The sequence below is a fragment of the Bufo bufo genome, chromosome 4, assembly GCF_905171765.1.
Source record: "Bufo bufo chromosome 4, aBufBuf1.1, whole genome shotgun sequence".
Classification (NCBI taxonomy): domain Eukaryota; kingdom Metazoa; phylum Chordata; class Amphibia; order Anura; family Bufonidae; genus Bufo; species Bufo bufo.
This window is the reverse complement of record NC_053392.1, coordinates 7,123,267-7,144,404: the sequence shown is the minus strand read 5'-3', so window position 1 is coordinate 7,144,404 and position 21,138 is coordinate 7,123,267. Positions and strand designations below refer to the sequence as shown.

The window sequence follows — 21,138 nt, the reverse complement described above, 5'->3', positions numbered from 1 at the left end:
GAAAGGTGTTGGTACAGGACCTGGGGTGATGTCATCGTCATGTGATCAGAGCAGGAAAGGGCGGAGCTCAACAGTGCAGACAGGTGGTGGTACAGGACCTGCGGTGACTTCACTGTCATGTGACCAGAGCAGGAAAAGGCGGAGCTCAGCAGTGAAGACAGGTGGTGGAAAAGGACCGGCGGTAACGTCACTGTCATGTGACCAGAGCAGGGGGAGCAAAGCAATGCAGACAGGTGGTGGTACAGGACCTGCGGTGACGTCACTGTCATGTGATCAGCTAGGGGCGGAGCTCAGCAGTGCAGACAGGTGGTGGTACAGGACCTGCGGTGACGTCACTGTCATGTGACCAGAGCAGGGGGGGGAGCTCAGCTTCACACAGTCAATGACCTATGATAACGTCAAGTCACGTGAGGGGGCGGAGCCGCAGTAATCTCCCCGCACATCCAGCAGTGTCAGCCCGGACCAGACCCGTCCACAGCTCCTGTTACCTGGGAGGGGAGCCTCCATCATGGCGGCCGGGGGCAGATACTTCTCTTCATCTCTTGCCTCGACCACACAGCACTGAGGAACAGGACCTGGGGTGACGTCACTGTCATGTGACCAGAGCAGGAAAAGGCGGAGATCAGCAGTGCGTACATGTGGTAGTACAGGACCTGCTGTGACGTCACTGTCATGTGACCAGAGCAGGAAGGGGCGGTGCTCAGCAGAACATACAGGTGGTGGTGGTGCAGGACCTGCGGTGACGTCACAGTCATGTTATTACAACAGTTGTGGGCGGAAACTATGTAGTGCTGAGGATTGATGGCGCAGAAACTGTAAAGACGTCATGTGACCTGAAGGGGCGGAGCTTTGAAGCAAACAGAAATTCCTCTGATATCACATAGCAAACTGGGAGTTGTAGTCCTCTCCTACCTCCTCCTGTAATGTCCTCTGATATCACATAATAACTGGCTGGACCTGCTGGGAGTTGTAGTCCTCTCCTCTCCTCCCTCCTCCTGTAATGTCCTCTGATATCATATAATAACAGGCTGGACATGCTGGGAGTTGTAGTCCTCTCCTACCTCCTCCTGTAATGTCCTCTGATATCCCATAATAACAGGCTGGACATGCTGGGAGTTGTAGTCCTCTCCTACCTCCCCCTGTAATGTCCTCTGATATCACATAATAACAGGCTGGACATGCTGGGAGTTGTAGTCCTCTCCTACCTCCTCCTGTAATGTCCTCTGATATCACATAATAACAGGCTGGACATGCTGGGAGTTGTAGTCCTCTCCTACCTCCTCCTGTAATGTCCTCTGATATCACATAATAACAGGCTGGACATGCTGGGAGTTGTAGTCCTCTCCTACCTCCTCCTGTAATGTCCTCTGATATCCCATAATAACAGGCTGGACATGCTGGGAGTTGTAGTCCTCTCCTACCTCCTCCTGTAATGTCCTCTGATATCACATAATAACAGGCTGGACATGCTGGGAGTTGTAGTCCTCTCCTACCTCCTCCTGTAATGTCCTCTGATATCACATAATAACAGGCTGGACATGCTGGGAGTTGTAGTCCTCTCCTTCCTCCTCCTGTAATGTCCTCTGATATCACATAATAACGGGCTGGACATGCTGGGAGTTGTAGTCCTCTCCTACCTCCTCCTGTAATGTCCTCTGATATCACATAATAACAGGCTGGACATGCTGGGAGTTGTAGTCCTCTCCTACCTCCTCCTGTAATGTCCTCTGATATCACATAATAACAGGCTGGACATGCTGGGAGTTGTAGTCCTCTCCTACCTCCTCCTGTAATGTCCTCTGATATCACATAATAACAGGCTGGACATGCTGGGAGTTGTAGTCCTCTCCTTCCTCCTCCTGTAATGTCCTCTGATATCACATAATAACGGGCTGGACATGCTGGGAGTTGTAGTCCTCTCCTACCTCCTCCTGTAATGTCCTCTGATATCACATAATAACAGGCTGGACATGCTGGGAGTTGTAGTCCTCTCCTACCTCCTCCTGTAATGTCCTCTGATATCACACAATAACAGGCTGGACATGCTGGGAGTTGTAGTCCTCTCCTACCTCCTCCTGTAATGTCCTCTGATGTCACATAATAACAGGCTGGACATGCTGGGAGTTGTAGTCCTCTCCTACCTCCTCCTGTAATGTCCTCTGATATCACATAATAACAGGCTGGACATGCTGGGAGTTGTAGTCCTCTCCTCCCTCCTCCTGTAATGTCCTCTGATATCACATAATAACAGGCTGGACATGCTGGGAGTTGTAGTCCTCTCCTACCTCCTCCTGTAATGTCCTCTGATATCACATAATAACGGGCTGGACATGCTGGGAGTTGTAGTCCTCTCCTACCTCCTCCTGTAATGTTCTCTGATATCACATAATAACAGGCTGGACATGCTGGGAGTTGTAGTCCTCTCCTCCCTCCTCCTGTAATGTCCTCTGATATCACATAATAACAGGCTGGACATGCTGGGAGTTGTAGTCCTCTCCTACCTCCTCCTGTAATGTCCTCTGATATCACATAATAACGGGCTGGACATGCTGGGAGTTGTAGTCCTCTCCTACCTCCTCCTGTAATGTCCTCTGGTATCACATAATAACAGGCTGGACATGCTGGGAGTTGTAGTCCTCTCCTTCCTCCTCCTGTAATGTCCCCTGATATCACATAATAACAGGCTGGACATGCTGGGAGTTGTAGTCCTCTCCTACCTCCTCCTGTAATGTCCTCTGATATCACATAATAACAGGCTGGACATGCTGGGAGTTGTAGTCCTCTCCTACCTCCTCCTGTAATGTCCTCTGATATCACATAATAACAGGCTGGACATGCTGGGAGTTGTAGTCCTCTCCTACCTCCTCCTGTAATGTCCTCTGATATCACATAATAACAGGCTGGACATGCTGGGAGTTGTAGTCCTCTCCTACCTCCTCCTGTAATGTCCTCTGATATCACATAATAACAGGCTGGACATGCTGGGAGTTGTAGTCCTCTCCTACCTCCTCCTGTAATGTCCTCTGATATCACTTAATAACAGGCTGAACATGATGGGAGTTGTAGTCCTCTCCTCTTCTACCTTCTCCTGTAATGTCCTGTGATGGGCATCAGTTGGGGGTCCGCTCTCACAGCTCGGCGATTAGTGGAGGTCCGCTCCTCTCTCTGCAGTCGGTGGTCTCCTCCTTCATCTCTCTGTTGGGGGCAGTGCTCTTCTCCGCTCTCACAGCTCGGCCATTAGTGGAGGTCCGCTCCTCTCTCTGCAGTCGGTGGTCTCCTCCTTCATCTCTCTGTTGGGGGCAGTGCTCTTCTCCGCTCTTATAGCTCGGCCATTAGTGGAGGTCCGCTTCTCTCTCTGCAGTCGGTGGTCTCCTCCATATCTCTGTTTGGGGCAATGCTCTATTCCGCTCTCACAGCTCGGCCATTAGTGGAGGTCCTCTCCTCTCTCTGCAGTCGGTGGTCTCCTCCTCCATCTCTCTGTTGGCGGCAGTGCTCTACTCTGCTCTCACATCTCGGCCATTAGTGGAGGTCCGCTCCTCTCTGCAGTCGGTGGTCTCCTCCTCCATCTCTCTGTTGGGGGCACTGCTCTTCTCCGCTCTCACAGCTCGACCATTAGTGGAAGTCCTCTCTACTCTCTGCAGTCGGTGTTCTTCTCCTCCATCTCTCTGTTGGGGGCAGTGCTCTTCTCCGCTCTTATAGCTCGTCTATTAGTGGAGGTCCGCTCCTCTCTCTGCAGTCGGTGGTCTCCTCCTCCATCTCTCTGTTGGGGGCAGTGCTCTTCTCTGCTCTCACAGCTCAGCCATTAGTGGAGGTCCGCTCCTCTCTCTGCAGTCGTTGGTCTTATCCTCCATCTCTCTGTTGGGGGCAGTGCTCTTCTCCGCTCTCACAGCTCGGCCATTACTGGAGGTCGGCTCCTCTCTGCAGTCGGTGACCTCCTCCTCCATCTCTCTGTTGGGGGCACTGCTCTTCTCCGCTCTCACAGCTCGGTCATTAGTGGAGGTCCGCTCCTCTCTCTGCAGTCGTTGGTCTTCTCCTCCATCTCTCTGTTGGAGACAGTGCTCTTCTCCGCTCTCACAGCTCGGCCTTTAGTGGAGATCCACTCCTCTCTCTGCAGTCGGTGATCTCCTCCTGCATCTCTCTGTTGGGGGCAGTGCTCTTCACCACTCTCACAGCTCGGCCATTAGTGGAGGTCCGCTCCTCTCTCTGCAGTCGGTGTTCTTCTCCTCCATCTCTCTTTTGGGGGCACTGCTCTTCGCTCTCACAGTTCGGCCATTACTGGAGGTCCGCTCCTCTCTGCAGTCGGTTGTCTCCTCCTCTATCTCTCTGTTGGGAGCAGTGCTCTTTTCCGCTCTTATAGCTCGGCCATTAGTGGAGGTCCTCTCCTCTCTCTGCAGTCGGTGGTCTTCTTCTCGATCTCTCTGTTGGGGGCAGTACTCTTCTCCGCTCTCATAGCCCAGCCATTAGTGGAGGTCCGCTCCTCTCTCTGCAGTCGGTGGTCTCCTCCTCCATCTATCTGTTCGGGGCAGTGCTCTTCTACGCTCTCATAGCTCGGCCAGTAGTGGAGGTCTGCTCCTCTCTCTGCAGTCGGTGGTCTCCTCCATCTCTCTGTTGGGCGCAGTACTCTTCTCCGCTCTCATAGCCCGGTCATTAGTGGAGGTCCGCTCCTCTCTATGCAGTCGGTGGTCTCCTCCTCCATCTCTCTGTTAGGGGCAGTGCTCTTCTCCGCTCTCACTGCTCAGACATTAGTGGAGGTCCGCTCCTCTCTCTGCAGTCGCTGGGTCTCTTCTCCGTCCCTCCGGCCGAGCTTCTAAGCCGCCACCAAATTACGGCCATTATCCAACTCAACCATGCCTGGTTGTAGGTTGAGTGGCAAGGGCCACAGCTCGGTCTGGTCTCTTATCCCCTGCCACGGCCTGCTCTGCGGCGGTGTGCTGTTTGTCACCTAAGCATATCAGCTCCAGCACAGCCTGTTGACGCTTCCCCACTTCAGTGCTACACTGCTTCCAGCTTCCGACTGATGGCTGACTGGTGCTGCAAGAGGATAATTCGGAGGTGGAAGTAGAGGAGAAGGCGGAGGAGGAGAAGTGGAGTTGGAGCCACTAACGTAGGTGTTGGTGGAAACCCTGATCGACGCAGGGCCCGCAATCCTTGACGTCGGTAGGATGAGACACAGTTGTCAATCACTGAGGTTGTGGTTAGGTCAACAAGTCAGGATGATGAGCAGAGTGAGGAAGTGGAAGAGGAGATGGTGACCAATAAAGTCACTGACCTAATGTGGGAAGGTGGAAAGCTGAGCGAGGACAGCAGTACAGAGGGGGAGGGATCTGCAGCCCCGCAACAGGCTGGAAGAGGTAGTGTGGTGGCAAAAGGGAGAAGTCGGGCCACACCAAACAGGCCCGCAACTCTTCAATGGAGCACCCCCTTGCGGAAATCTCCCTTGCCAAGGGGGAGGTGTTCCACAGTATCGCGCTTTTTTGAGGAAAGTGCGGCCGACAACCTGTGCCGTACCAAAATGAGCCAGGTGATCATCAGAGACTTGGCTACGTGATGAGATTTTAGATTCTAGTGTGCATGTCCATGGGTTTAGGTCAGAAAATGACCTATTATTTAAATTATGTTTTATGTTAAACACATATTAAAGAATTTTTGGTGATTTTTTTTTATATTTTCAATGTCACTATACACTGAAGAGTAAAAGGGTAACAATGTTTTGAACTTTTGACTTTCAGGCTCCATATCTCACCATCCACTACAGCTTCAGATGTGAGACTCCCATCATTTTATAGACAATCATCTTCGCATCTCATACAAACATTGGACTTGCAGCTATTTAGCACATGATTAGTTCTGCAGATTCTTCTCATGTGACTGCATTGTTACTGTTCTGCTCCTAAAATTCCAAATTTAAATTTTTATTATTTTAACATTTAGTAAACCCACCTTTGGCTTTCAGCGCTGCCTGAATCCTTCTGGGCATGCTCTCGATCAAATTCTCGCAGGTCTTGACCAAAATCTGTTCCCAGGTCTCTTCTACATGTTTCCAATGTTGGTGCATACTGGTCGACTCACTTGGATACGAATACAGCTTTATCTTCAACTCTACCCACAAGTTTTAGATTGGGTTAAGGTCTGGGGACTGTGGGGGCTAATCCAGCACCTCTACTTCATTGTCAGTGAACTATTTATTTTCCAATCTCGACGTATGCTTCGGATCGTTGTCCTACTGGAACACTATGTCGTCCTTTTCATACCCATAGTGCTCGAGTGTACGAAGTAACTCGTCATGTAGGATGCTCAGGTATAGCACAGCATTGACACCACCATCAATCCTGGTCAAGTACTCAACGCCTTTGGCTGTGAAACAACCCCGTAGCATCAGGCTTCCTCCACCCAACCTGACAATTCCTTCAATTTATCCATCATTTCCCTTGTTTCTTCCAGACCCATTTGCACCCATCAGAGCCCAGTCTATTGACTTTCATCTCATTGCTCCAAATCACCCGTTTCCAATCTTCTACCGTCCACGCTTTGTACTTTTTTCCAAACTTGATCAAACACTTTTTATGATGAGATTGAAGTCGAGGCTTCTTCACCTTTTTTCGGGTCCCTATTCCAGACTTGTGTTATAGGCGTCGCACATGCTCGCATGGACGTCTGTGATCTCACTATTAGGAAGCATACAAGCCTCCTCCACTGCTGTCATGGCGTGGTGTGGGAGGAAACTGCACACCAAACACAAGAGGAAGGGGGAAGATATCAGGCCTGTAAACTAGGGAGAAGAAAAGGTCACCACCTAATGAAATCCTAACCCTAGCCGTGACTGCTAACCGAATGAACAGACCTCAGTGGTAGAAATGTTCATTCACTGGAACCTATAGCCTGACTTACCCTGTAAGGCCCTGGGGATAGTAACTGGGCCAAAGACGACCCGTTCCTTCCCAGCTGAAGGAACAGGAGTCTTCCTCAGGCCTTATACCAAAAAACAGGGGAAGTTACACAATACAAATAAAAAGTAACAAGACACTTAACTCTTGAAGTAGATGGGCGAGCAGGAACACCAGAGAAGACAACACACCAGATTTTCCACCACAAATGAATCTATCCACTGCAGGAAGGGATAGTAGTAACTAGACTAAATAGGGAAATGGTAATGACCACTTATGCTGCACCTGAGACCAGAGGTGTGGTCATTATCATTAACAGCACTGAAAGAAGTTAAACCAAAAGAGATTGCAGCCAGTCTCTCAGATCTTCTAACACCTGCAACCGGAGAGACCATGACATAACCCCCCCCCCCCCTTCTACGGATGGCCTCCAGACACCCAGGACCGACTTTCTCCGGATGAGCTCTGTGAAACTCCCTCACCATACAATTAGCATTAATGTCGGTCACTGGGACCCACATCCTCTCCTGAGGTCCGTAACCCTTCCAGTACACAAGATACTGGAGGGATCTACGGAGAACTCGGGAGTTAATTATCTTGGCGATTTCAAGTTCCAAATTACCGTCCACCATGACAGGAGGATGGCACAACAGGTTCAACATATCTCTTCAGCAACGACCTATGGAACACGTTATGAATCTTCAAAGCTTGAGGAATCTCAAGATGAAAGTGTCACGGTCCCTCATTGATTGATTGATTCAACTTTATTGTCATTACACATGTATAAATACAGGGTAGCGAGATACAGTTTGCATCTAATCAGAAGTGCAAAGATCAGCAAGTGCAATAAAAACATGTTATATACAGATAAGGGTAGTGTAGAAGGTAGGAATAGTTATGTACAAATAAGTATACAGGTGTTTATATTGCTATAATGAGAGCAAACATACAGATGTACTATGGACAAATATACAGAGGTGCTGATGCATACATATACAGTACAGACCAAAAGTTTGGACACACCTTCTTATTCAAAGAGTTTTCTTTATTTTCATGACTATGAAGGCATCAAAACTATGAATTAACACATGTGGAATTATATACATAACAAACAATTGTGAAACAACTGAAAATATGTCATATTCTAGTAATAGGAAAATGAGCGAGCACTCATACACTTGGCAACCAAATTGACATGTGCAGAAAATATTTATTAAATCCCCATAAAATACAAGTAATAAAATTAATAAGAACAATGTAGCAATAATATACATTACAATCACATATATTGTGGTAGATATGAACGATACTATATTCGATAAAAATATATTCATACTGTGTCCCACCATAGTGCTTGGTAAGCGTCATCCAGCCAGGTTTCCTGCCATACCAGTGTCTCAAGCTCTGACACCCACTCCATCAATGGTTGCTCTCCCAGTAGAGGTAGTCGCAGCGCCAATCGCATTCGCAATCTCTGCTCCTCACTGGGAAGACTCTCACCCCTCCGACGCTGCACGTCCTCCAGGGCCTGGTGCCATAGGCCTTTCCGCTCGGCATCCCTGTAATCCGGGTGATCTTCCTCATGGAATGCTGTGCAGGAACCAACGGCATCCATATTGCTGTAGCCAGGGGCGCTGTACGGATACTAGCGTTGCCCTCAATATACTCCACGAACGGTGTCTCCGAGCTGCTTCTCCTCACACTAGGACGCCATCCCACTGCTTGCCACCAATGTAACGGAACGCCTAGCACCCCGACTGGGTACCTCCGTCGATATATGCTCCTAGTGCTTCCAGAGGACTCCAAGCATTTCACTTGACACTGTACGCACTGCAGATCCCACGAACCGCCGCAGCTTGGCTGGGGTCTCACCGTCCTCCACCCACGCTGGACCCAAGACTGCGCTTCAGCTTCCAGTGGGTGAACCTCTCCTACATCCAGAGAGCAGGAACCATGAACAAGCTCTTACAAGAGCTTATACTCAGGGGAGTATTGTGATATAGCAATCCCCAAGAGTGTAGTTATCGCATTCCCCAAACATGAGCCAAAACTTCATGAAGGTATAAAAGCAACCACTTTATTCTAACACACAAGCATTTTATACACATCTTCCAACAAGGCCACCACCCACAGGGTTTTGTAAAAACAGCCAATCACATGCATTTACAGTATTCAAACCTCCCCAGCAATTGAACACAAAATCCCCTTCCCTGTGTCTGTAACGCAATAAACAAAATACAATGAGCATTGTCTGAGACGCAATTAACTAACACAATGAGCATTGTCTGAGACGCAATCCACAAAATACAATTACCAAACGTAATGGACTAACTTGAACGCTGGTCTAATTCGTGGGGGTGAGAGTTCAAGTTAGTCCAAATCCTTTGTGAACAAATGAGGCCTGGCTGATGAGAGGGCCCATAATCCTGGGGCAAGAGGCTAGTAGCCAGCAGGGCCGGTGCTACCATAAGGCAGACCAAGCGACTGCCTTAGGGCATACCCTAGGGGAGGGCGGAAAAATGTGACATGGAGGGTGAGAAATGTGACATGCGGGGCTGATGGATGGGGACTGATGTCTGACATGGGGGTCTGATCTGAGGTCTGATTAACATTGGGGGTCTGATTGGGGCTGTGAGCTGAGGTCGGATTAACATTGGGGGTCTGATGTAAGGCAAAGGGAGGGAAATGGGAAGGCCCTGTCCAAGGGAGAGGGAAAGGTGGTGACCCCTGACTCACCTTGCGACTGGCACCTGACTGCCCTGACGTCCCTAGACGGGTTCCTCACCCGTACGCCGATCACGTGCCTAAACCCTGGCTTTCCCTGAGATGAGCCCTGTGTAGTGAACAGGGCGGTGGGATCACTAGTCCGCACCACTGACATTAAAAGGAAAACACCAAGGTGAGGACAGACAATACAGACAAACATACAGTATAATCCCAGGTGGGCGACAACAGCAGACCACCAAGGCCCAACAGGGATCTGGAGGGTAACACTCTGGAACAACAACCAGGGATCTCAGCTACTCAGCTCCAGTGGGTCAGTATAGAAGTCCAGGCAGGAAGCTCTATATCTGGCAACCAGAGAAGTGGGAGATGGGGGTTGGGATTGCTGGACAAGAAACAGCTGAAGAGGAGAAGCTATGGATCCCTGAGTGAGCCAAAAAGGATTGCAAGGCAAACCCAGAAAGCTACCATTACGAAACAGCACTGTCTTTGTACATCGAACGCGCAGCCACCCGCTGTGACTTCCTGACCCCGGGTATAACGGAGTCAGACGTGGCTCTTGACACCCTCGTGACAGTACCCCCCTTCCACGAGGGGCCTCCGGACACTCAGGACTAGGTCTCTCAGGATGAGAGGCATGAAAAACCCGAACTAACCTGTCGGCGTTTACCTCAGACGCTGGAACCCACATTCTTTCCTCGGGACCGTAACCCCTCCAATGCACCAGATATTGAAGAGAACGGCGGACCCGACGAGAATCAACAATTTTGGATATTTGAAACTCTAGATTACCATCCACAATAACAGGAGGGGGTGGCAGCGGTGATGGTTCTAGAGGTGGAACATACTTTTTGAGTAACGATTTATGGAAGACGTTATTAATTTTAAAAGTCTGAGGTAGCTCCAGGCGAAAAGCCACGGGGTTAATGATGGCTACTATTTTGTAAGGACCAATAAACCTAGGACCCAGTTTCCAAGAGGGAACCTTTAATTAAATATTCCTAGTAGATAACCACACATAGTCATTCACTCCTAGGTCCGGACCTGGCGACCGTTTCTTATCAGCCATGCATTTATATTTACCTCCCATATTCTTCAAATTAGCTTGCACTTTCTGCCATACAGATGAAAGAGACGACGAAAACCGTTCCTCTTCGGGAACCCCAGAAGACCCCCCCTCTTTGAAAGTACAGAATTGGGGATGAAAACCATATGCTCCAAGAAATGGTGACTTGCCAGTAGATTCCTGACGGCGATTATTTATGGCAAACTCGGCTAACGGTAAATATGATGACCACACCTCTTGGTTTTCAGACACAAAACATCTCAATGTTTTGGTTGGTACGCTCAGTCTGTCCATTCGACTGAGGATGGAAAGCTGAGGAAAAGGACAAGTGTACCCCCAAACGGGAACAAAAAGCTTTCCAAAACTTAGAAATAAACTGGGTTCCCCGATCCGAAACAACATCGGAAGGGACCCCGTGAAGCTTCACGATTTCACTGATGAATACCTGAGCAAGAGTCTTAGCATTAGGTAGTGCGGGTAACGCAATGAAGTGTACCATTTTGCTAAACCTGTCCACTACTACCAAGATAACTGTTTTACCCGCAGACAAAGGTAAGTCAGTGATAAAATCCATTGAAAGATGTGTCCATGGCCTATTGGGAATGACAAGTGGCAATAAAGACCCTGCAGGACGTGTATGAGAGACTTTCGTGCGCGCACAAGTAGAACAAGAAGACACAAAATCCATTACATCCTGACGCAACCTTGGCCACCAAAAACAACGAGACAATAGCTCCAAGGTTGCTTTACTACCCGGGTGCCCAGCAAGTGCCGAATTATGATGTTCCTTTAATAATTCGAGACGCAGGTTCAACGGTACAAACAATTTCTCTGAGGGGCAAGAGATCGGGGCGTCCCCCTGGGCCTCTAACACCTTCCCCTCCAGAACAGAGTGTACCGCAGAGACAACCACTCCTCTTTGTAGAATGGGTACCGGATCACTCACATTACCCCCTCCAGGAAAACAACGCGATAATGCATCTGCCTTGGTATTTTTTGCCCCAGGACGATAGGTAATAACAAAGTTAAACCTGGTAAAAAATAGCGACCACCTAGCTTGTCTAGGGGTGAGACGATTAGCTGATTCGAGGTACAGAAGGTTTTTGTGGTCCGTAATCACAGTGACGGGGTGGATTTCCCCCTCTAAAAAGTGACGCCATTCTTCAAACGCTAGTTTAATAGCTAATAGTTCCCTATTGCCAATATCATAGTTCTTCTCTGCTGCAGATAGTTTTTTAGAAAAGAAAGCACAAGGACGCCATTTGCCAGGAGACGGACCCTGAGACAGCATAGCCCCCACTCCCACCTCTGACGCATCTACTTCAACAATAAAAGGCTGGGAGACATCAGGTTGGATTAGTACAGGTGCTGAGGTAAACCTCTCTTTTAGAGAGGAAAAAGAAATTTTAGCGGCGTCAGACCATTTAGAAAAATCAGTCCCCTTCCTAGTCATGTCAGTAAGGGGTTTTACAATCACTGAATAATTTTTAATGAATTTTCTATAGAAATTTGCGAAGCCCAAGAACCGTTGCAGTGCTTTGAGATTCTCAGGAAGATCCCAATCTAAAATTGCCTGGACCTTCCTAGGATCCATACGGAAACCTGAAGCAGATAATAAATACCCTAGGAACTGTATTTCCTGAACGGCGAAAACACACTTTTCAATTTTAGCATATAATTTATTTATCCGTAGGACCTGCAGTACCTGTCTGACATACACCTCATGTGTTTTCAGATCTGACGAATAAATTAAAATATCATCTAGGTATATCACCACAAACCTGCCGATAAGATGACTAAAAATGTCATTAACGAAATGTTGGAAGACAGCAGGAGCATTGGTCAGACCGAAAGGCATGACTAGATTTTCATAATGCCCGTCAGGGGTGTTAAAGGCTGTCTTCCACTCATCGTAGGCCCCCCTAAGATCAAGTTTTGAGAACCACCTAGCACCCGCAATCTGATTAAACAGGTCAGGAATGAGAGGAAGAGGGTATGGGTCTCGGATGGTTATCTGGTTTAATTCGCGAAAATCTAGGCAAGGACGCAGGCCCCCATCTTTCTTTTTAACGAAGAAAAACCCTGCAGCCACGGGTGAAGAAGAGGGTCTGATGTGTCCCTTAGCCAGGCTCTCGGAGATATAATCTTTCATGGCTTGTCTCTCTGGACCCGAAAGATTATATAACCTGGTCTTGGGTAATTTTGCACCGGGAATCAGGTTAACCGGGCAATCATAAGGACGGTGAGGAACTTCTGACAACCCTTTTCAGAAAAAACTTCCTCAAAGTCCGAAACAAATGTGGGTAGGGTAGCTATGGAGGCGACTAAGCAATTGCTATTTAAGCAATTTTCTCTGCACTGCTCACTCCACTCCAATATCTCCCTGGCCTGCCAATCCACCACTGGATTGTGCGCTACCAACCAGGGAAGACCCAACACCACCGGAGTGGGAAGCCCCTCCAGAACATAACATGAAAGCAACTCGTTATGGTGGTCCCCTACCCGAAGGTGTAAGTTATGGACAATGTGAGTGAGGTTTCTCTGAGACAGAGGAGCAGAATCAATAGCGAATATGGGAATAGGTCTCTGTAGCGTACAGAGAGACAAACCCATAGTGTGGGCAAAATGGGCATCTATCAAATTTACTCCTGCTCCACTGTCTAGAAAAAAAGAAATAGTCTCCGTCTTAACGCCAAAAACCACAACCGCTGGCAACACAAATTGCGATGTTCGTATGGAGGAAACGTATACCCCCCGGCTGACATCCTCCACACAGCCTGGGGTTAGTAGTTTTCCGACGGTCTTTTGTTTTTGAGGAAGGAAGGACAGACATTAATAAAATGACCCCTCTCCCCACAGAAAACACAAACCCCACGCCTACGGCGAGCCTCAGGAGGATGGACCTGACGAGTAGTTCCTCCTAGCTGCATAGGTTCGTCTAGGTCCATACAGACTAACTGCTGCTTGGGAGGGGTTACCAATTGCTCAGGATTTTTCAATCTGTCCCTAAGATGTCTATCTATTCTGATAGAAAGGGACATCACCGCATCATGGGAAAAGGGAGTCTCATACAGCGCAAGCGCATCCTTAATCCTTTCGGATAACCCAGAGCAGAACTGACTCCTGAGAGCCGGGTCATTCCACTGGGTATCCGTAGCCCACCTACGGAACTCTGCGCAATACTCCTCTACTGGCCGCTCTCCCTGTAGGAGTCTCCGTAATCTTGATTCAGCCAGTGCGACTCGGTCAGGGTCGTCATATATGAGACCCAAGGCCCCAAAAAATTCATCCACTGACCGGAGAGCCTGGGAATCAGTGGGTAAAGAGAACGCCCAGGATTGCGGGTCCCCCTGCAGCAGGGAAATAACAACCCCCACCCGCTGTTCTTCATTACCAGAGGAGTAAGGACGCAGTTTAAAATATAATTTACAGGCCTCACGGAACGTCACAAATTTGTCCCTTCCCCCAGAAAATCTGTCAGGAAGAACAACCTTGGGTTCCGCAACAACCTGGTTACCTGTAGCAACCGCTGGGCTTGCGGTCTGTTGCAATTGCTGCTGTTGCTGGAGGACCGACGCCTTCAATCCTGCCACCTCCAAAGACAGGCCTTGAAGTTGCTTTGACAAAGCAGCAATTGGATCCATACTGGATTCTAAGTAGGTAGAAAGAAAATGTATTATTTTTTTAATTTTTTTTACCTACACAAAATAAAGGCCAGATATAATGTAATGATCGGCGTCACGCAGAGGGAGAGAAATGGGAAGGCCCTGTCCAAGGGAGAGGGAAAGGTGGTGACCCCTGACTCACCTTGCGGCTGGCACCTGACTGCCCTGACGTCCCTAGACGGGTTCCTCACCCGTACGCCGATCACGTGCCTAAACCCTGGCTTTCCCTAAGATGAGCCCTGTGTAGTGAACAGGGCGGTGGGATCACTAGTCCGCACCACTGACACTAAGAGGAAAACACCAAGGAGAGGACAGACAATACAGACAAACATATAATCCCATGTGGGCGACCACAGCAGACCACCAAGGCCCAACAGGGATCCGGAGGGTAACACTCTGGAACAACAACCAGGGAACACAGCTACTCAGCTCCAGTGGGTCAGTATAGAAGTCCAGGCAGGAAGCTCTATATCTGGCAACCAGAGAAGTGGGAGATGGGAATATAAGGAGGTTGGGATTGCTGGACAAGAAACAGCTGAGGAGGAGAAGCTGTGGATCCCTGAGTGAGCCAAAAAGGATTGCAAGGCAAACCCAGAAAGCTACCATTACGAAACAGCACTGTCTTTGTACATCGAACGCGCAGCCACCCGCTGCGACTTCCTGACCCCGGGTATAACGGAGTCAGACGTGGCTCTTGACACCCTCGTGACATCTGATTGCTGGTCTGACCTGAGGTGTAATGGAAAATATTTTTTTCTTATTATCCTCCTCTAAAACCTAGGTGTGTCTTAGAGGGCGAAAAATACGGTCCTCAAACCAGCGATTGTCTGAAGCAGAGAGAAGATACCAGGACCACACAGAGGATAAGCCAGCTGCTGCAGACGGGACCAGGGCCAGGTGAACTGCGAGGGGGGGGGGCGCCAAAATGCAGCTTTGCTTGTGTTGGCAAAAATCCTTGCACCGGCCCTGGTAGCCAGGCCCCTCCAAAACCCAGTGGCGAGGTTGGTTTCGCCACAATCATATCTACCACAATATATGTGATTATAATGTTGTATATTATTGCTACATTGTTCTTATCAATTTTATTACTTGTATTTTATGGGGATTTAATAAATATTTTCTGCACATGTCAATTTGGTTGCCAAATGTATGAGTGCTCGCTCATTTTCCTATTACTACATTTGCTTTTCAAGAGAGGGTGGGGTGATTCCCTCTATATGAGCTTGCAGCACCATACCTTAACTACTTGCTAGTGAGCCACCACAACCTACCACTATGTCATATTCTAGGTTCTTCAAAGTAGCCACCTTTTGCTTTGATTACTGCTTTGCACACTCTTGGCATTCTCTTGATGAGCTTCAAGAGGTAGTCCCCTGAAATGGTCTTCCAACAGTCTTGAAGGAGTTCCCAGAGATGCTTAGCACTTGGCCCTTTTGCCTTTACTCTGCGGTCCAGCTCACCCCAAACCATCTCGATTGGGTTCAGGTCCGGTGACTGTGGAGGCCAGGTCATCTGGCGCAGCACCCCATCACTCTCCTTCATGGTCAAATAGCCCTTACTTTCAACGTTTTCCCAATTTTTCGGCTGACTGACTGACCTTCATTTCTTAAAGTAATGATGGCCACTCGTTTTTCTTTACTTAGCTGCTTTTTTCTTGCCATAATACAAATTCTAACAGTCTATTCAGTAGGACTATCAGCTGTGTATCCACCTGACTTCTCCTCAACGCCACTGATGGTCCCAACCCCATTTATAAGGCAAGAAATCCCACTTATTAAACCTGACAGGGCACACCTGTAAAGTGAAAACCATTTCAGGGGACGACCTCTTGAAGCTCATCAAGAGAATGCCAAGTGTGCAAAGCAGTAATCAAAGCAAAAGGTGGCTACTTTGAAGAACCTAGAATATGACATATTTTCAGTTGTTTCACACTTGTTTGTTATGTATATAATTCCACATGTGTTAATTCATAGTTTTGATGCCTTCAGTGTGAATCTACAATTTTCATAGTCATGAAAAATAAAGAAAACTCTTTGAATGAGAAGGTGTGTCCAAACTTTTGGTCTGTACTGTATACCTATATACAGATGAACTGTTCTATATTGCTATACAAACGGCAAGTATACAGATGTACTGTGAACACGTGTCCCAACTATAGCAAGTGTCCCAAACTATAGCAGTGACCAATGTGAACTTACAGTGAATGTTGAGAATGAATGACAGTCATGATCATGGTGATTGGGAGGAAAAGAGGGGAGAAGGAGTGTAGAGGGTTAAATGAGAAAGGTTCATCGGGGGACTGAGTTCAGTAGGGTGACAGCTGTGGGAAAGAAGCTGTTCCTAAACCTGCTGGTTTTAGTCTAAGGGTCCTGTAGAGCCTTCTGGAGGGGAGGAGCTGAAAGAGTTTATTGGCAGGATGAGACATGTGACAGCATGGAGGAATCTAACTGCCTCTTTGATTACTCCTGAGCATCACATCCCTTGTTTCATGTGTAGCTTGTGGTCATCACTTCTACCCTATGTAGTCTGACCCCACCCTTCAGACTATGCGGTAGATAGCTTCATTTGGTTGTTGGAAGAGCTGGTGTGTGGTCCTCTCTGAGTTCCTGTTCATCCATCTACTACAGAAATTAAATGTGTCACTTGTTTGTGTCTTTCCTCCCTTTGTTGGTTGTTACTAGGCCTCAGGAAAACGCTTGTTCCTTCATCTGGGAAGGAAAGGGTTGTCTCAGCCTTGCCAATATCTTTAGGGCTCTTCAGGGTCTACAGGTTCCAGTGTATGGGCACTTCTATCAACTAGTGCCATACGGATAGGAGTCAGGGCCATTGGTAGGAGGTGACCCTTTCCTTACCTAGCATTGAGGCCTAGTGGCTTTTTCCTTCCCTCCTGGTTTTCGGTGTGGTGTTTCACCCTGTACCTTATTTGTGACAGAAACGCCACAGGGTTAATAATGGCAGAGATCTTATATGGACCAATAAACCTTGGACCCAACTTCCAAGAAGGTATTTTCAACTTAATGTTTCTTGCAGACAGCCACACAGAATCACCTACTCTCAGGTCCGGACCACTCATACGTCTCTTGTCAGCTATACGTTTATACTTCTTGCCCATCTTTTTCAGATTATTTTGAATTTTCCGCCAGATAGATAACAAAGAAGAGGAAAATCTTTCCTCTTCTGGTACACCAGAAGTCTCAGTGCCAGAAAATGTGCCAAATTGTGGGTGTAACCCATATTCCCCAAGAACAGTGACTTATCAATGGACTCCTGTATACGGTTATTTATGGCAAAATCAGCCAAAGCCAAGAACGAAGACCACTCTTCCTGGTTCTCTGAGACAAAACATCTCAAGTAAGTCTCCAGATTCTGATTCGTGCGTTCAGTCTGTCCGTTCGACTGAGGATGAAAGGCCGAAGAGAAGGACAATTGTACCCCCAGACGAGTACAGAACGCCTTCCAGAATTTGGAAACAAACCGAGTCCCTCTATCAGACACCACATCAGAGGGAATGTACCATGTAGTTTCACAATGTTGTTGACAAACACCTATGCAAGAGTTTTAGCATTGGGTAGACCTGGTAATGCTATAAAATGCGTCATCTTACTAAATCAATCAACAACTAGAATCCCAGTCTTCCCTGAAAAAAGTTTGGGGTTCCCAGAGCACGGTGGACCACGCCTTGAGGAAGAGGACTGCAGCCTCAGAGACAAGGTGAGAAAATTTTGGTTATCTCACCTGCTTCTTGCTGTTCCACTGTGCTGTGGTAATCTGTTCTGCTATTGAGGTTACGTATGTAGTAGCAACTTCGGTTGATGTAAAATCCTGAGTTCCTAGAATCCATATTTTGAGTTTGCTCTCCTGTGTTTGTGTTTTGTCTGTGTGGTTTGTGTCAGGCACCTTCACAGTTAATGGTTAAGCATAGCAAGAGATTTCCCCTGGCAGGGGTGGCTACAGTTGATTTCTGCTGGACCTGGACTGGGGCATCTTAACAGATCTCCCCTTAAGAGGTGGCAGACCTGCTGGACCTGGACTGGGGCATCTTAACAGATCTCCCCTTAGGAGGCGGCAGACCTGCAGGACCTGGACTTGGGCATCTTAACAGATCTCTCCTTAGGAGGCGGCAGACCTACAGGACCTGGACTGGGGCATCTTAACAAATCTCCCCTTAGGAGGCGGTAGGTGGATTAGTCCAAGCGGGCGGCCCAGACGTGGGAGCCAGAGTGTATATACTGCGTAGGGGTGAGCGCTGCTTGGGAGCGTGAAGTTGAAGGTCACAGTTTCTGTCTTGGTTGTGTGTGTGAAGTGAGTGAGTAAATCCCTGGGAATCATAACCCTAGGAGTACTAGTACGGTGGCACCCTGATTTAGGGAGGAAGCTCAGAGGAAGCTAGTCTGGCAAAGATTCAGAAATACACATTGTGTGTATGTTATAAAGGATCATGGATGTGAAGAAGTTGAAGATTACAGGATGTGATTTTAAATGGAGAACTGAGTGCGTGGAAGTAAGTATGGGAAGCATTGTGTCTTGTGTGCATGTGTGGCCCGCACCGTGTGTGTCTCTGTTGCCCGGTGAATATAGAGGGAGAGACAGGGGGCCGCAGCTGAAACGGGGAGTGACGACATGACATTGGAATGTGTGATTGTGAGAACACGGCAATACTAAGATATATTGGATATAATAGAAAGAAAATGTGCGTGAGGTACTGAGTGTGTGTGTGGAGCACATATGTATGGTATTTGAATGTTAATTGTTAATAAGTTCAAACACTTGTGTGTGTAAAAGTAGGAGAAAGGGTTCTATATGTCTGTCTGTTTCTATGTCTCTTCGACATTGAATGTTATGTCTGTGTGCACCGGGAATCTGACCTTGTGTGTTGCCAACTAGAAAACTGACTAGTAGAGGAAGGTCACGCAGCCAAGTTTACTGTGAGCGAAATCAGCTCTACCGATGTGATGATGAGGCCAAATTAAGAGTTAAGTCGAGAATAAAAAAAAGATCATCACACAGGGAGGGGTGTGCGTTCTGGCTTTAGGCCAAAAAGCAGCGAAATTATTATAAAGTTTCTCACAGGAGTGAACACAGGACATTTGGCCTTGAATTTAGAACATTCTATTCTTGATATTATAAAAAAACTAATACAAGCGTCAACATGAAAATAATTAAGTATAAGAAATTGGGCTGGACAGAAATGTATGACGCCACTGACACTACCCTCCAAGATGGCGCTGTGAGACCCTACCACACCCCCCTGCAGCCATCTTAACTGAGGTAACTTCCTCACCAGCGGACATCTTAACTAATCCAATTTCCGGCCTGGCTGCCATCTTAACTGAGGGAACTTCCTGCCTGGCAGCCATCTTAGTTACTGGTATTTCTCCGGATACGGCTACAATCGTGAAACAATACACATAGATCCAAGTAGCACCACAAGGGGTACTCACTCGAGTCAGTACATGAAGGATACACATATTAATAATTAGTCATGACCGGTAGTATTGTTTAATTGTTTATTCAGATGAAATGTTTTAACTTCTATGTTTCTGTTTTTCAAGTAAAGTCAAGTGAAGTTCCCCCTCCTGCTAGAACCACGAAAGGAGGGGATTGTGATGGAGATGGTCTCAACTGTGGTAAACTGTAGCTTTAAGCCGGGGCAGATGCAGTTTTTTTCTGTCTTTCATATGATGTTGCTGAAAAATGCTAACCTTGAGATAAGATGCTACAGAAGTATTAAAGAATGCAAACAGGCAGTGAAAAACATCAGCAAGCTAATGAAAGGTGTAAACATGCCCCCCGCCATCTCCGATGGTAAACTGAGAGTAGTAGTGAGAAAAAGCATGTAGGGAAATAAAGGGTGGCTGAAAGATAACAAGCTTACAGAACAGACAGAAGTCTTCCTGCGAGAGGCAAGTGTACAGAGGAGGAGCTGTAGAGAGGCAGAGAAAGTCGGGATGTGAATGTTATCAGGATTAATGATAAACCACCTCCTCAACAGAGAAAGGAAACAGTAAGTCTGCCACCCTATAATGGTCCTGGGAGATGGACCTGCAGAGTCTGCGGGACCCAGAACCCAGAGAGAGAGAGTTGCGCAGTGTGTGGCACTCTTCGTTCACACCACACGAGAGGATCGTATTCTGTGTGGCCTGGATCACTGTCCCCACAGACAACCATGTATTTGTCATTAGAATGACACAGGTGAAGGGGGAAACTTAGACCAAGATTAGGAAACAGGCAATCCAGTACCTCCAGTAGCGGCTGTGCTTTTAAACATTTAGCAGATTCAAGTCCGGTCCCAATGATATCCCTCACTCTGGGTGATGAAGAAGTAGTCCCATTTTTGATTGATACTGGAGCAGCCAAGACAATTGTGCACAGCAAATATGGCCTCCCCTGACTTAGGCCTCATGCACACGACCGTTGTGTGCATCCGTGGCCATTGTGCCGTTTTCCTTTTTTTTTTCGCGGACCCATTGACTTTCAATGGGTCCATGGAAAAATCGGAAAATGCACGGTTTTGCAGCCGCATCCGTGATCCGTGTTTCCTGTCCGTCAAAAAAATATGACCTGTCCTATTTTTTTGACGGACAACGGTTCACGGACCCATTCAAGTCAATGGGTCCGTGAAAGAACACGGATGCATACAAGATTGGCATCCGCGTCCGTGGCCGAAGGTTACTTTCATACAGACGGATCCGAAGATCCGTCTGCATAAAAGCTTTTTCAGAGATGAGTTTTCACTTCGTGAAAACTCATATCCGACAGTATATTCTAACACAGAGGCGTTCCCATAGTGATGGGGACG

The 21,138-nt window shown here is 47.7% G+C and overlaps 1 protein-coding gene across 1 annotated transcript in view; it reads right to left on the bottom strand.

Moving 5' to 3' along the window:
• Positions 1 to 21,138, bottom strand: part of LOC120998324 (aspartic and glutamic acid-rich protein-like) — a 2,513,920-nt gene that overhangs the window by 1,944,211 nt on the left and 548,571 nt on the right. The gene's annotated exons all lie outside the window — the stretch shown is intronic.